Raw genomic sequence first — 14731 nt, 5'->3', positions numbered from 1 at the left:
AAACTCTGTGGATAAAAACTATCCACAGGTTTTTTTAGTCTGTGGGAAATTTGATTATCTACCTTTTTGTGTCTTCTTTTGAAATTAGGGTCCTGATAGCCTCAAAATACTAAGGGTTTATTGCCCATGTTTATGACCAAGGTAAAAATCTGTGGAGGACAGAAGGATCACAAAATATCAGCTGGGTGTTGATGATAGAATAGATGACAGAAAACTGCATGATTTATAACGCATGGAAGCTTTAATTCAGAGAGTTAATCAAGTTGTTTACTTGACTCTTTGACAATCTGTTATTCTCACATACAATGCATATAGCATTTCTCACTTTGGTAAACATTTCCTTAACCTCTTGGTTCCTTCTGGTAGAGAGAAATCCTTGTCACGCTGAATTAAACTCTTTCTGAGTAAAGAGTTACTCTCAGCTTAGGTTATTTTAATGAATATATTACTATAAACTAAACCTTCACCATCTGTTTCCCCCTCATTTATGATTCCAGAAACACAATGTTTCCTGTTTTCATTGCTAAACAGTAATTTATGATATTAAAATGCTTGTTCTTTACACTCATGTATGGATATGTTTGATGGTTGGGTGAGTTTGTTGTTACCTAATTCAGATCTCAGCTTGGATTCCCCATCTAGCTGAACCAGTCAACCAAATCTTTAACTCAAGTAGTGGTTATACCTTCTCCATCCATAAGCGCAGGCTACTCTCCCCTAATGCCTGGTGCCATAAGAAAACAACAGGTAAAAGGTAATATGGTGGAAAATAAGAGCCACAACTTTAATTAAACCAGAAGCAAAACCTGGGACCTGAATCAATTCCTGTTGCGCTCGGGGGTGTACCCTTGGCCTGGGGCAAGGGTGGAATGGCTCCTGAAAGGAAACAGGAGATAACTGGCCCCAGGAGGAAGGAGACAGAGGCTAAGTAGAGCCTCACTACTGGAAGCCCGAGGTCCCCCCAGGAGGAGCCCATAGGGACCCGGGCCACTTGAACTTAGGTGGGCCTCGCAGGCTCTCCTGGAAGAATGTTAGTCCGGTGTGCCCACAGACACAGAAGGAGCATGGTTAGGTTTGAGCTGGAGCAGGGAGAACCAGAACAGAATTGGTGATGACAAGGCGAGGAACAGAGCAGGAATCTGGAGGCGTGGACAGGCAGGCAAAAGGTCAATGTCAATAGATCAGTCTGAGGAGTGATCACCGAAGCAAGGGTCAGATACTGGAGGTTAGATGTAATCAGAGGCAAGCAGAGGTCTAGAGGCAGGCGGCAGACAGACGAGTAGATCAGGAACAGACTGAGGTCCTTCAGGCAGGCAGCAGACAGATGAGTAGATCAGGAACAGGCTGGGTCTTGAGGTAGGCAGCAGACAGACAGACGAGTCAGGAATAAGCCGAGGTCAGTACCAGAAGTCAGTATGAGGGTACTACCTGGGAAGGCAGATAGACGAACACAGGAACAGGCAGGACTCAGGAACGAGGATACAGGAACAAGTCAGGAATGGAACTGGAACAGAAGGATCCTGGAACAAGACTAGGAACAAGCAGGAACAAACGCGAAGACAATCTAGCAGAGTACTAACCTGATTGCCAAGGCAAGGAAGTGAAGTCAAGAACTTCCTTATATCATAGCTCAATCAGGGCGTGGCTAGCAAGGAGGAAGACGCCGAACCTCGGCATGAGGCCTGGCACGCAGTGGAAGGCCCGGCGACCGCCACCGTGGACTGCCGAGGCCTAGCTGGACTAGCAACTACCACGAGAGAGGTCGTCCCGGGACCCGCTGGGGAACTATGCAGGTGAGTGGTCCCGTGCGCTGGACAGCCGCAGGTGGGGTGCGTAACAGTTCCATCTTGCACATTAAAAGGATAGGTTTTCAAAGTCATGTCTGTAGGTAAAGCAATGCTTTAACCCATGGACATGTCCTGTTATAAAATTGCCTGCCCAAATAAACTGGTAAACTTGTATGCATATGCCATGTTCGCACTTAAGTGTATCCAGGTTGAGCGGGGACATTCTCAGGGATAGGTTAGGGATGGGGTTGCACTTACGCGTATAATTTTGCATTTCTAAAAGTATGTGTGCACAATTTCCCAAAAATGTTCTTTGCACAATTGAATAGATGTAATTGTGTGTGAGTAGTTTTGGCACGTTAATTTTCAAAAGGGAAAGTACACATGTATGTGTACACTTTCCCTTTGAAAACTGGTATAATTTACGCACAGATTTGCCCCTAATCCCATTTGTTGATTTTGCAAGCATGGAGTGAAAGAACTGGATGAAATGGATCTTGGGAGCCAACAACTGAGAACTTAAAAGGCTATACTGCCACTACCGAGGCTTGGTACCCTAAGCCAAGATACTGGCTTTGGGTGGCAAAGGAAATTAAAAAGTCATGAAAAAGGATATATTATAGTACCCTCTGGCACTTGGATGTTTCCATGTCTGCCCCTAGAGCCAATTTTCTGAAAAGAGATCATTTGAAGTGAGAAATAGAATCAACAATGGTATTCTGTGCTCTGGGCATGTGCCTCATCAATACAGTCATTTTTAACCAGGAGCAGCCCAATACAAAATTCCTCAATAGACTGACCACCATACTGCACCTGTAGGAATGCCTATTGAAGATCTCCACCACCGCCAAGTTGGTTCACTGGCATACAATCATTCTGTTTGCCAATTTGAGACTTCGGAAGGCCAAAGAGATCATAATTGGAAAGAGTTCATGGAAGGTAATATCCTTGGTGGTGATGGGAAGGACCCAGGCTTCTGAATAAGGGGCTACACACCAAGCACTCTGGTAGTACAGCCCATATCATATGTCTCTAAATGTGTCCAAGTGCAGCTCAAGGTGCCTATTAGAGATTGCTACTGCCAGCTATATAGAATGCAGTTCTATTGTTATAATGTAAACCTATGTGATGTGTAAACGAATGTCAGTATATAAAACAGTTAAATAAATAAATAAATAAATAAATAAAACCCCCACATATACATATTGTCACACATCAGTTAGATCACTCTAAGAAAATGGTGCATGCTTCTCAGTCCCACAGTTGCCATTGATATCCTGAAAGTAATAGGGATGTGTTTTCCTTTTATTTCATTTAAAAATGAAATGAAAGAAAAAACAAAAAAAAAGTTGATCATTTTGTTTCATTTCTAGAAAGCAGCTACCAGCCTCAGCCATGGAGCCCTGCTATAAAAATAAAAAAAATTACAGGACCCACGGACCTGTCTCTGTATGTCTCTTACCCTTTTGACGGGTCTTCAAATGGGTGTAGTCACATCAAGGATCGGTACAGAGGCATTATGATATCTTCAATTTTACTTGTTTACCTTAGTCACTCATTAAAATCCTGGAGAAGAAATAGACATAATAAATCACCATAAAAAAGAACTATATTTTTAAATAAAGTGTCAGTCCTATTTTTATGGATTCCCTGCCTTCCTTTTGTCTCATTTTTAAAATCATTTGCCTCTTCTTTTAGATTATCTGGATTATATATTCCTCTCATGAATTGTAGTCATCATCCTCTGTATCATCCTCTTGATTATCTGCCTCAAATTATTGCTCATCTGCCTCTTCTTCTTTTGCTGTAGTAAAAGAAGCATGCATTGTCCTTTTTTCTTGTGCAAGTATGCATCCAAACACAACAGTTTTGAATGCCTCTACTCTTTGTATAGCTCCTATAGCCAGGGAAATCACTGGACAAAATGGTGCCCCAGGCAAGGGTTTCTTTTAGTGCCCCCATTCCCTTTTGCATGTATACAGACTGATTTAAAAGGATAACATGATACCCATGGGTTGACACTCAGGGCAGTTGTTCTCCTTGCCCACCCCTTGTGATGGGCCAGCTTGTAGCATGTAAGCATATCATTTATAAAAATAATATAATATGGAGAGGGAAACTATATTCCCAAATATATTAAAAACAGATTAATCAATATATGCAAATAAGGAGACAGGTATCATAAATAGATAAGGTGCCTACTAGTGTCAATCCACTGTCTCACGCCCACATAGGGCCACAAACGGTATCAGCTCTTATGGCACCATTAGTTATACTCACGTACCCACTCTCTTATACATATTGTATAAGAGAGTGGGTACGTAAGTAAATAAACAGGTGCAGTAACTTAGTAACCAATTCTTGCCTGTGTGACCTCACAACCTTGTCAGAGCCTTGACTGAGCTGAGTCAGGGCAAACTGACCAGGAAACTACACAGAAGACATATAAAAATGAAGCATCTCTCTTAGATAGTCTACAGCTGTTATCATGGATCAAGTGATGCTGATGTCCTCCCACGGAAAGAACTGAGCATATGCAAGAAGCTCTGTATTTCCTCTAGCATTTGTTATGTCAGGAATACTAAGTAACCATTTTTCCTGCCCCTATATTATATGGGTGGCCAAGAGCTGAGGTGAGTTGCCTGTCAAGTCTTCAGTTATGATAGCTGGGATAGACCTGCTCATTACCCAAATCATGTTGCATATTCATAAGTGACTCCTATTTTTCTGTGGACCAGGATGTTGTTGCATGGCAAAGACCATCTTACTCAGTAATCAAGGATTGGATTACAGGATACATTTTTGTGCTAAGAAGCTCTCTCAGAGTTCAAGAAAAGTTTAGAAACTGTTGAATTTGGTAATAGTAAAGGACTACTTCTGATCTTCTCTGTGCTGCAAAAGTCTCACACACTCACCCTGCCATAAAAAAGACACAGTACTCTACTGTTGATTTTGATTTTTATCTTCACTGAGGAAGGTTCAAAGTGGGAGATGGTGTGGAGATTGCAGTTGCAGAAGTGCTAATTATTTTTATTTTTATCTCTGCATGTCTGGACACCAGTGAGGTGACCAGTTAACACTAAGAGAATGAAGAGAACAATCTTACCAGGCTTCCAGTCTTTTTGATTCTGTTAGTGTTTAATGTTTTTTTGTGTGTATGGCATCAGTCAGCACAGGTCTATACAGTATAGCACAGATATATTGTCTATGTATGCATCTGTGTGTGTGACAGACAGTTCTCCATATAGTGAATGGTACTGTGAGTGGGAGTACAGTTATAGTATAATTAAACAAATTCATATATAATATCAAAATCCTCAGTAGACAGTGCACTTCAACAAAATCCATCATGTCAGGAAAAGAGAGAAGAGCGCATAATGGCAGGGTTGCAAGCTCTGACAGGTGCAAAAGAAGTGTTGCAAATTTAGCAGAATCTACATCTAGTAAGAGTGATAAAAAAGACACTGAAAAGAGACTTTTTAAGCCTTAGAATGGCAGGAGTGGAAAGCACTGGCATCTCAAGGCAGAACTTATGGAAATTTGGAGAGCATGTGCACCGCCTTCTGTTCCTGTCATTTTGGAGCTGAGGGAAGAGATGGGAGAGTCATTCACAAAAACAATAGCCCAAAGGCATAGATAGAGGCAGGAAAAATGCAACAGCAAAAGCCAGTTACATGCTCCTCTACATTTCCTCTACATTGGTTACTACTTCTGAGGCAATGTAAGCAGTATTTTCATCAACTGATTCTGAGGAAAGAATCTTTCTGGGATTTCCTGAATCAGAATTGAATAGCTAGTAGCTGAATAAAATTTGAGAGTATTAGTTAGTAGCATCTTACACTCCATTTCAGTGCTGGGGAGATAGGAGATGATACTAATGATAAGGAAGGCAACCCCCAAGAAGAGCAAGCATCACAGGTAGAGACTGTGAGTAATACACCTGGCATTTTTATTTGGGGTCCATGCTCAACCTCAACTCCAGTGCCAGTTTCAGCCCCTAAGGATGAAGAGAAGAGATCATGGAAGACATCCTTGACCTAGAAGCACTTTAAATGAGGAAGTACCTGCATTTTGCTCATTGTATTCACTACAGTAGAGATAATTGTAGTATGCAGCATCACCTGAAGAAGCAGTACCTGCTAGCATTGGCATCAGTTGAGGATGGTAGTACTAGCCTTGGGACCCTTTTGCTACTCAAAGTAAATTCAGCAGAAAAGAGTTGAAAAGGGGAAATCTTTTCCACAAGCTGATCCCACATCCCCTTCCTGTAGTCAGGTGTCAGGCCAGCATTCTCCACCCATGCATGCAGAATCAATAATCAACCACAGAGAAAATGGGGTGGTGTTCTGTAGCATTGTCACAGGGCAAGAGAAAGGCAGTATCTAAAGTAGTAATAAGGATCATCTAGGAAATATTTTCCCTTGATGACCAGCCCCTGCAGGTAGTGCAGAATGTGGGCTTTAAGTATTTCCTGCATATGTTAGCCCCCAATTGCAAAGTGCCCTCTAGAACCATATTTAGTAGGAAGATCATCCCCATTCTTACCAGTGCTATAGTTGCATGCAGGCAGAGCTGGCTAAGGCAGAGGAAGCATTTATTTCACCAGTGATATCTGGACCAGGTTGAATACTAAGAGGGCACACTGGTGGGACCTGGATAAGGCGTAGAAAATCAGCAGCTCTAGCAGGGATAGAACATCAGGTGTAGGTGGGCTTTGCTATACACCAAGATGATGGATAGCCCCCATACATCATGTACTATTCTATCAACTACAAGAAAGATGCTGGAGGGCTAACAGCTAGAATGGAGAGGCAGGACTTTTCAGGCAGGCTTCATCTTGACAGACAGTGGCGCAAATATGGTAAAGGCAATAGAAGATGGGGGTTTTCAGGATAACTGCTGCTTTGTACACTTACTGTACCTGGCAGTGAGGGTTGCCCTGGGGCTGGGACCCAAGGTCCATGGGAATTCACTCCTAAAAAACCTGATAGATAATTCAGGAAAATAGCAGGGCACGACTATTGAAGCATGAAGGCAGGTCAGCTTCTCCATGAGAAGCAGGAAGGACTCAGGATGCCTCAGAAGCATTTGATTCAAGATTTATTTATTTATTTATTTATTTATTTAAAGTTTTTCTATACCGGCATTTGCGATAAATATCGCATCATGCCGGTTTACATTTAACAAGTGGACAGGGAACAAAAAGATAAAAAATAACATTGATCCTAATAATAGTAATAAATAATGATAATAGTAGTGATAAAAGATGTTGATACCTGCTGGAATTCCACCTATCTGATGCTTCAGAGGTAAGTGGAGCAGCAGATAACCTTTCATGATCTGTCTCTGGAAACAGTTAGGTGTGCATTGCCCTCTGGGATATCATGATTGGGTAGTGGTGTGGCAGCTAGTAGAAATCATGAAGCTCTTCAGGGATACCGTGGAGGATCTGAGTTCCAGAAGCGCCACCTTGAGCAGGGTCATCCCTATCAGAAATATTCTGGAGAAAAAGTTATAGGGCTTTCATGATCGAGAGGAAATGAATGCAGATGTGTTGCAATTTCTGGACTCCTTGCAGTAGCAGGTGCAAGAGAGATTGTATTATCTCACAGAAAACAAAACAGACATGCTTGCTACTTTTTGTGACCCATGGGTGCAAGGTTCAATGGATGTCAAGGCCATACTTTATGCCTTGGCGATTTAAATATCTTTGTGCTGTGTGTGATTCCCCACTGGATGCCTTGGTATTTAGACATCTTTTTTACCACACTGCATTTCTTGGTGATTTAGACATTTCTGTGCTGTTTACAATGGATCACATTCTAGATCTTAGGGTTTAGACACCTTTGTGCTGTTTGTGATTCACTGCACTCCATGGCTTGGTGTTTTATATACCGTTGTGCTATTTGCAATAGACCGTACTCCTCACCTTCTTGGTTTACACACCTTTGAGCTGTTTGCGATGGAACACATTCCACATCTTTGAGTTTTAGACACTTTATTGATTCTTTGAAATAGCATAGAATAAAACCATTAATACAATTATCTAGATAAACTATTAACGCATGTCAAAAACACTACAAACAGAAAAGAACACAAATGGGTCAAAATTCAGAGTCTAGATGTTTATCTAAGTTAGCCAGATAGACATGGGATATTCAGCAGCATGGCTATATAACCTATCCAGTTAAGTATCATTAATCCAATCCACTCATTGCCTACCCACTTCTTAACCAGCCAGGTAAGTGATTTATCCAGCTGCTTAGAAGCCATGGACTATAACCGGATATTCAGCGGCTGCTAGATAGCCAGGTAAGTACTACTTATATGGCTGTGTACCATTTGAATATCTACCTCAAAGTTCTTAACAATAACTAAAATCTTGAAAAATTTCTAAAAGGATAAATAATAAGCACCAGATTAATACAATAATAAAAATCGCAGAATTAAAAAAATGTTTTTGAGAAAAACCAAGCCTTCAGATTTTTTGTAAATTTCAGGTATTCCTTTACTAATCTTAAGTGAGTTCCATAATGAGGAAGCAATAAATGAAAAGCTCATTTCCACTGATCTTCCTAGCCATATCGCTTTTAGTGATGGTAATTTTAAAACTTCTAGTTGTAAAGATCGTAAAACATGCCCAGGCTAGTATTGAATAATGATGTTGCATAAATAAAGTGGAATATTTCTGTGCAAGAATTTAAATATCAACCAAAGAATTTTAAACTGTATCTACAAAGTAACTGGCATACAGTGCAACTCCCACAGTAGCAGGATTACATGATCAAATTTACCCTTTCAAAATATTATCCTGGCAGCAATATTTTGGATTAATTGTAATTGGTGAATAGAATAAGTAGGTAAGCCATGAAAGAAAACATTACAATAATCCAGTCAATTTAGGACTAACATGTAGATTAGGATTTTTAAATCTAATGAATCTAAAAATAGCCTAAGCCATCAAGTAAAACACCAATAAAATTATTGCTGCACAAAGTAAAAAATATGCGGTACAAAAGTTAAAAGAGAATCAAATTTAACCACTAATGTAGTCAAAACTTCATTTAATTCAATAATTGTACATGACTGGTGGAGGTAAGCCTGGATTTTTATTTCTAGAAAACAAGACAGCCTCTGACATCTCTGGGTTCACTTTGAGTTTAGGAGAAAAGAGCCAGTTAGCAACTTCACATAAGCATGCATTAAAATTTGCTTAAGACTATGATCTGAATATCATCAGCATAGAAAAACCATCTATATAATAAAATCTGAATTAGAGTAGCTAAGAATGAAAGGTATAAATTAAACAAAGTGGGTGATAGAACAGCCCGTTGAGGAATACCACAGACTAGATGCTGAATAGCTGAAAGCTTAGAATTCCAGCCAATGTGAAATGTTCTCCTGGAAAGGAAAGACTTGAACCAACTTAAAGCTGATACCTTTATGCAGATATCAGCTAAACATCTAAGTAGAAACTGGTGATTGACTGTATCAAAAGCCAATGGCAAATCCAGGAAAATGACCAAAATATCTTCATCTTCAACCTGATTCAAACAAATCTCATTAAATAATGCAGTTGGTGCTCTTTCCATACTGTACCTTTTACAGAAGCCAGATTGCTTTGGATTGAAAATAAATATTTACTCCAAGTAATCATGGACTTGAGTCAGCACAACTTTCTCAATAATTTTAATTAAACAGGAAGGTTGGATACTGGTGTATAATTAGGAGCAATACTAGGATCTAAATTGTGTTTTCTCTAATTAAAGAAGAATTCTTGCTGCTTTAACATTTTTCTGCATACATTTCTGTTTACAAGCTAGTGTTGAGAATACAAGACAGATAACAGAATAAGCTAGGTCATGTTGTAATTATGTGTGTTTGTGGATCCTTGGGTGCTGTGGAGGTGACCACACCCACAGGGAGGAGCCCCATGAGGAGCCACACACTAGGCTAGACTCCTACTACACAAACACAAGAGTTCTTTTATTGCACAGCTTGAAGTGAACCACCAGAGGTGGCAGTAGTGAGGCAGTCTCGTAGTTGCAGTCTCAGGGACCTCGTCAGAGGGAGCCCTTCTCTCCTTGATGACATCAGGAGGTTCCGCAGCAGGTCTCCCAGTGAGGAGATACTGTGGATGAGATAGACTGAGAGTTAGAGTACCCACTAGGTGTTTGCTGTTGATATGCGATTCCACCAGGTCAGTTGTAGAAAGACCAAGGCAGGGAGAGCAGGCCCTCGAGGAGTGAGTACCTGTTCCTTGTAGGGCACCTGAAATAAAGCAGATGGCCCCCGAGGAGCGGGTACCCAGGTTAGCATATACCCCAAAGGGCAGAGAGAGAGAGCTTCCTGCGGCAGCACGGAAGCGGCAGAGTAGCATAGACAAGAACGGATTTGAGTCCTTGCTAACTCAGGGAGCTATCAAATGAGTGAAGGTAATATACCCGGATGGTGTGATGATAGCATGAGGGAACTCCCTCGAGGTTCATGCCAAGGGTGGTACAAAGATATGGGTTGTGTGCGTGCGCGCACCCTAGTAGGTACCTGGGAGGAGCAATGGCGGGAGGCTGTACCATAGCCATTCCGGGGATGCCAGAGAGGTCGGCTTGTAGATGCGGCGGTAGCCATCTTGCCCAGGTAAGCGGGATGAGCCGTGAATAAGGTGAGGCAAACAGTGCGAAGCCATCGAGGACCGGCAGCCGAGAGTGTGAGTGCAGGGGATGGCTCCCAGACCCCCCGCTGGACCACCAGGGAGTTTTGGTAAGTCTTGGGGGGGTCAGGAGTGTGGGGGGTTTGTTTAAATTGGGTCCTTTAGATGGCTGAATAATTCGGAAGATTCAGTGTATTCGTGGGGAATCGTGATACGTTTCGCTTTCTCACGAATACAATGAATAGGGCCGTATACGTTGCGGATGAGAAATATGTTAGAAACGAATGCACACCCCTAATGGACGAAACAGGTCAGAGCTTTTCAAAAATTTAAACAGTAGAGAATCAAATTTGGATGAAGAGGATCCCATTTGTTGTTACAGCCCCGGTCGCCTGCACTGCGATCGGGTCCTTACCTTTCCCGCGGGTCTCCCCTCAGCGCCGCGAGCCGCGCGATTCCGGGCTGGCCTGGCCACATGGCAGCGGCGTCCTCCTTGTGGGGACGCCGGCAAGGCCCGATGGTAGCTCCGCCCCCTGCAGGGAAACGCGCGCGCGAGGGCAGTCCTTTTAAGCACCCAGCACCCGGAAGTGCCGATCCGCCCTCTCCCTGACGTCAGCCCTGGCGGGGGATTTAAACCCGCAGCTTGCTTCCTTGCCTTGCCTTGCAACGAGGTCGCTCCTTGGAGGATTAGTTGCAGTTCCTGATTCCGGTTACCAGTTCCAGTGTTCCTGTCTTCACGCTTCTGATTCTTGCTGCCTGCCTTGACCACGGTTTGTCTTCACGCTTCTGATCCTTGCTGCCTGCCTTGACCACGGTTTGTCTTCTCGCTTCTGATTCTTGCTGCCTGCCTTGACCACGGTTTGTCTTCTCGCTTCTGATCCCTGCTGCCTGCCTTGACTACGGTTTGCCTTCACGTTCCTGATTCCTGCAGCCTGCCCTGATCCTTGCTCCGTTCCGGGGTTTCCATCTCATCTGCAACTCTCCTAAGTCCCAGCGGTCCGGGTTCCTACGGGCTCCTCCTGGGGGAACCTCGGGCTTCCAGGGCGAAGCCACCTAAGCCCTAGCGACCCGGGCCTCAACAGCTCCTCTGGTGGGGTCTCGGGTTTCCAGGTGAAGATCCGGTTTCTACGGTGTGTGTCTGCCTTCCGACCATTCCTCTTTACCGGTCGGTCCAAGGATCCACTTTGACGCTAACAGTTTGCAAGGCCATGGATCCGGCAGACCTCGCCGGCCTGCAGGCCATTCCCGGACTTGCCCAGCGCTTGGTGCAACAACAGCAGGTACTGGACTCTTTGGCCGCCACCATGGAACGGTTGGCTACTCGCATAGACGTTGAACCTGCGGCAGCGATTCCGGTTTCGGTACCCGCACCAGCACCTGTGGTGACACTCCACACCCCCACGCAGCTCCCGGCTCCGTCACATTTTGCAGGGGATTCTAAGGCCTGTCGCGGCTTCCTGAATCAATGCTTCGTACGGTTTGCCCTGCTGCCCAATCAATTCCCTTCGGATGGGGTTAAGGTGGCCTACATATTTTTGTTGCTCGATGGCCGAGCTTTGAATTGGGCGTCTCCTATGTGGGACAAGAATGATCCTGCTCTAAGTGACCTGAACAGATTCGTGGAGGAATTCAGAGCAGCATTCGACGAACCTGCACGCCAAGCCTCTGCAACCTCTGAGCTGCTCCAACTCCGGCAGGGTACGCGAACCCTAGCTGACTATGCCTTGGAATTCCGCACACTTGCCCTAGAGGTTGGTTGGGGCGATGATGCTCTCCGAGGTGTTTTCCTGGAGGGTCTAGCAGCTAGAATTAAGGATGAGTTGGCGGCTCGCGACCTCCCGGAGGACCTTAATTCTCTTATTGAAGTGGCAGGTCGCATCGATCGACGTCTTCAACAAAGAGCTAAGGAGGGGCGTCCTCCCCGTCGCTTGCCTCCCTTATCCTCGGCCATCTCTAGACCATCGAATTCTGGGTTGCGCACCACCAGTACCCCTGCGGAATCCTTAACGGAGGAACCCATGCACTTAGGAAGATCCGCCTTATCCCCTGAAGAGAGGCAACGCCGCCGGGACTTGAAGTTATGCCTTTACTGCGGAGGGAAAGGTCATTTCTTGGCCCAATGCAAGGAACGGGTGGAAAACTCCCGCGCCTAGGGATAAGAGATGAGGTTTCCCTAGGTTGTCTAAATGCAACTCCTCAATGTACGGTTCCAGTAACCTTGAGGTACCTGGGCGGTTCATTCAGAACAAAAGCCCTCATTGACTCCGGGGCAGGAGGGAACTTTATCACTTAGGTCTTGGTGCAGCGACTCCAACTCTCCACGCAACGTCGGGAACCGCCCTTACGGGTTACTTCTATCCAGGGTACACCCCTTTCTGGCAGCATCTCCACTGTTACCACGCCCCTCATCCTCCAGCCTGGGCTGCTCCATATGGAGAGGATTTCATTTCTGATTTTGGAGAAGTCCGTACACCCTGTGGTCCTCGGATTGCCCTGGCTCCAATTACACTCCCCGGAGATCCGATGGGATGATTTTCAGATCACTCGATGGAGTCCACAGTGTTTCCGCTCCTGCATCCGATCCCGTAAGGGGCAACAGATACCCCTAGCACATACAGAAATCAAACTTCAGCTTCCGTCCCCGTATCAAGATTTTGCCGATGTGTTCTCTAAGGAAAAGGCGGAATTGCTGCCGCAACATCGGCCTTTTGATTGTGCAATCGAACTGCTTCCTGGCTCTACCCCTCCTCGGGGAAGAGTGTATCCTCTCTCTCAACCTGAAACTCGGGCCATGTCAGAGTACATCACCGAGAACCTCGCTAAAGGCTTTATTCGTCCCTCGAAGTCTCCTGCAGGGGCAGGCTTCTTCTTTGTGGCTAAAAAGGATGGGTCCTTGAGGCCATGCATAGACTATCGCGGACTCAATGCCATAACCAAGAAGAATCGTTACCCACTACCTTTGATCCCTGAGCTGTTGGACAAACTCCAGGGAGCACAAGTATTTACTAAACTGGACTTACGGGGAGCCTACAACTTGGTCCGTATCCGTCCCGGGGATGAGTGGAAGACCGCCTTCAACACCCGGGACGGACATTATGAGTACTTAGTAATGCCATTCGGACTATGTAACGCCCCCGCTGTGTTCCAACATTTAATGAACGAGATCCTTCGGGAATTTCTGCATTCCTGCGTCATAGTATACTTGGATGACGTTCTCATCTATTCTCCAGATCTGATCTCTCACCGGCGACACGTTCGACAGGTACTCCAGATTCTTCGGGATCATCGCCTGTTTGCTAAACTTGAAAAATGTCTCTTCGAACAAGACTCTTTGCCCTTCTTAGGGTATGTCGTTTCAGCGACCGGTTTTCGAATGGATCCCAGCAAAGTATCCGCCATCCGGAATTGGCCTCGGCCAGTAGGCCTGAAGGCTTTGCAACGTTTTTTAGGTTTTGCAAACTTCTACCGGCACTTCATACCACAGTATTCCCGGATGGTGGCACCACTCACCTCACTGACCAAGAAGGGCGCGGACACTCGAGTCTGGCCTTCCGTGGCTTGTAAAGCTTTTGAGGACTTAAAGGAAGCCTTCCTCCTAGACACCTGTTTGAAACATCCGGACCCCGCACAGCCTTTCTTCATGGAGGTGGATGCCTCCAACATAGCTGTAGGAGCGATCCTTTCCCAAAAGTCCAGTTCCGGTCATCTATTCCCGTGCTCCTACTTCTCCAAAAAGTTTACCCCAGCCGAAAACAACTATGGAATAGGAGACAAGGAGTTACTTGCGATCAAATTAGCACTGGAGGAGTGGAGGCAATGGCTAGAGGGAGCTCTTCATCCGGTGACGGTCTACACCGACCATAAAAATTTGGAGTTCCTGAATCAAGCTCAGCGTCTTAACCCCAGACAGGCGCGATGGTCACTGTTTTTTAGTCGGTTCGACTTCATCCTCAAGTATCGATCAGCAACAAAGAACGTCGGGCGGATGCCTTGTCTCGCAACAGTATTCCGGAGGAGAGAGAAGAGTCACCTCAGTACATCATCGATCCTGCCAAAATCCAGTTAGCTAGTACCGTTGTGTCCTCTCTTGAGCGGATAGTTGTTCCCCGCAGGGACCGCAGGAGGGTTCTCGCTTGGGCTCATGACTCCCTCTCCGGGGGCCACGCCGGCAGGGAAAGGACACTTGACCTTCTGAACTGCTATTACTGGTGGCCCAAGGTGCGCCAGGATGTACGTCTGTACGTGGACTCTTGCCCCGTCTGTGCTAGGCAGAATCCTCTCAGCGGCCGACCGT

Source organism: Rhinatrema bivittatum, chromosome 4, assembly GCF_901001135.1.
Source record: "Rhinatrema bivittatum chromosome 4, aRhiBiv1.1, whole genome shotgun sequence".
NCBI classification, from domain to species: Eukaryota; Metazoa; Chordata; class Amphibia; order Gymnophiona; family Rhinatrematidae; genus Rhinatrema; species Rhinatrema bivittatum.
This window is presented reverse-complemented; position numbering follows the sequence as displayed.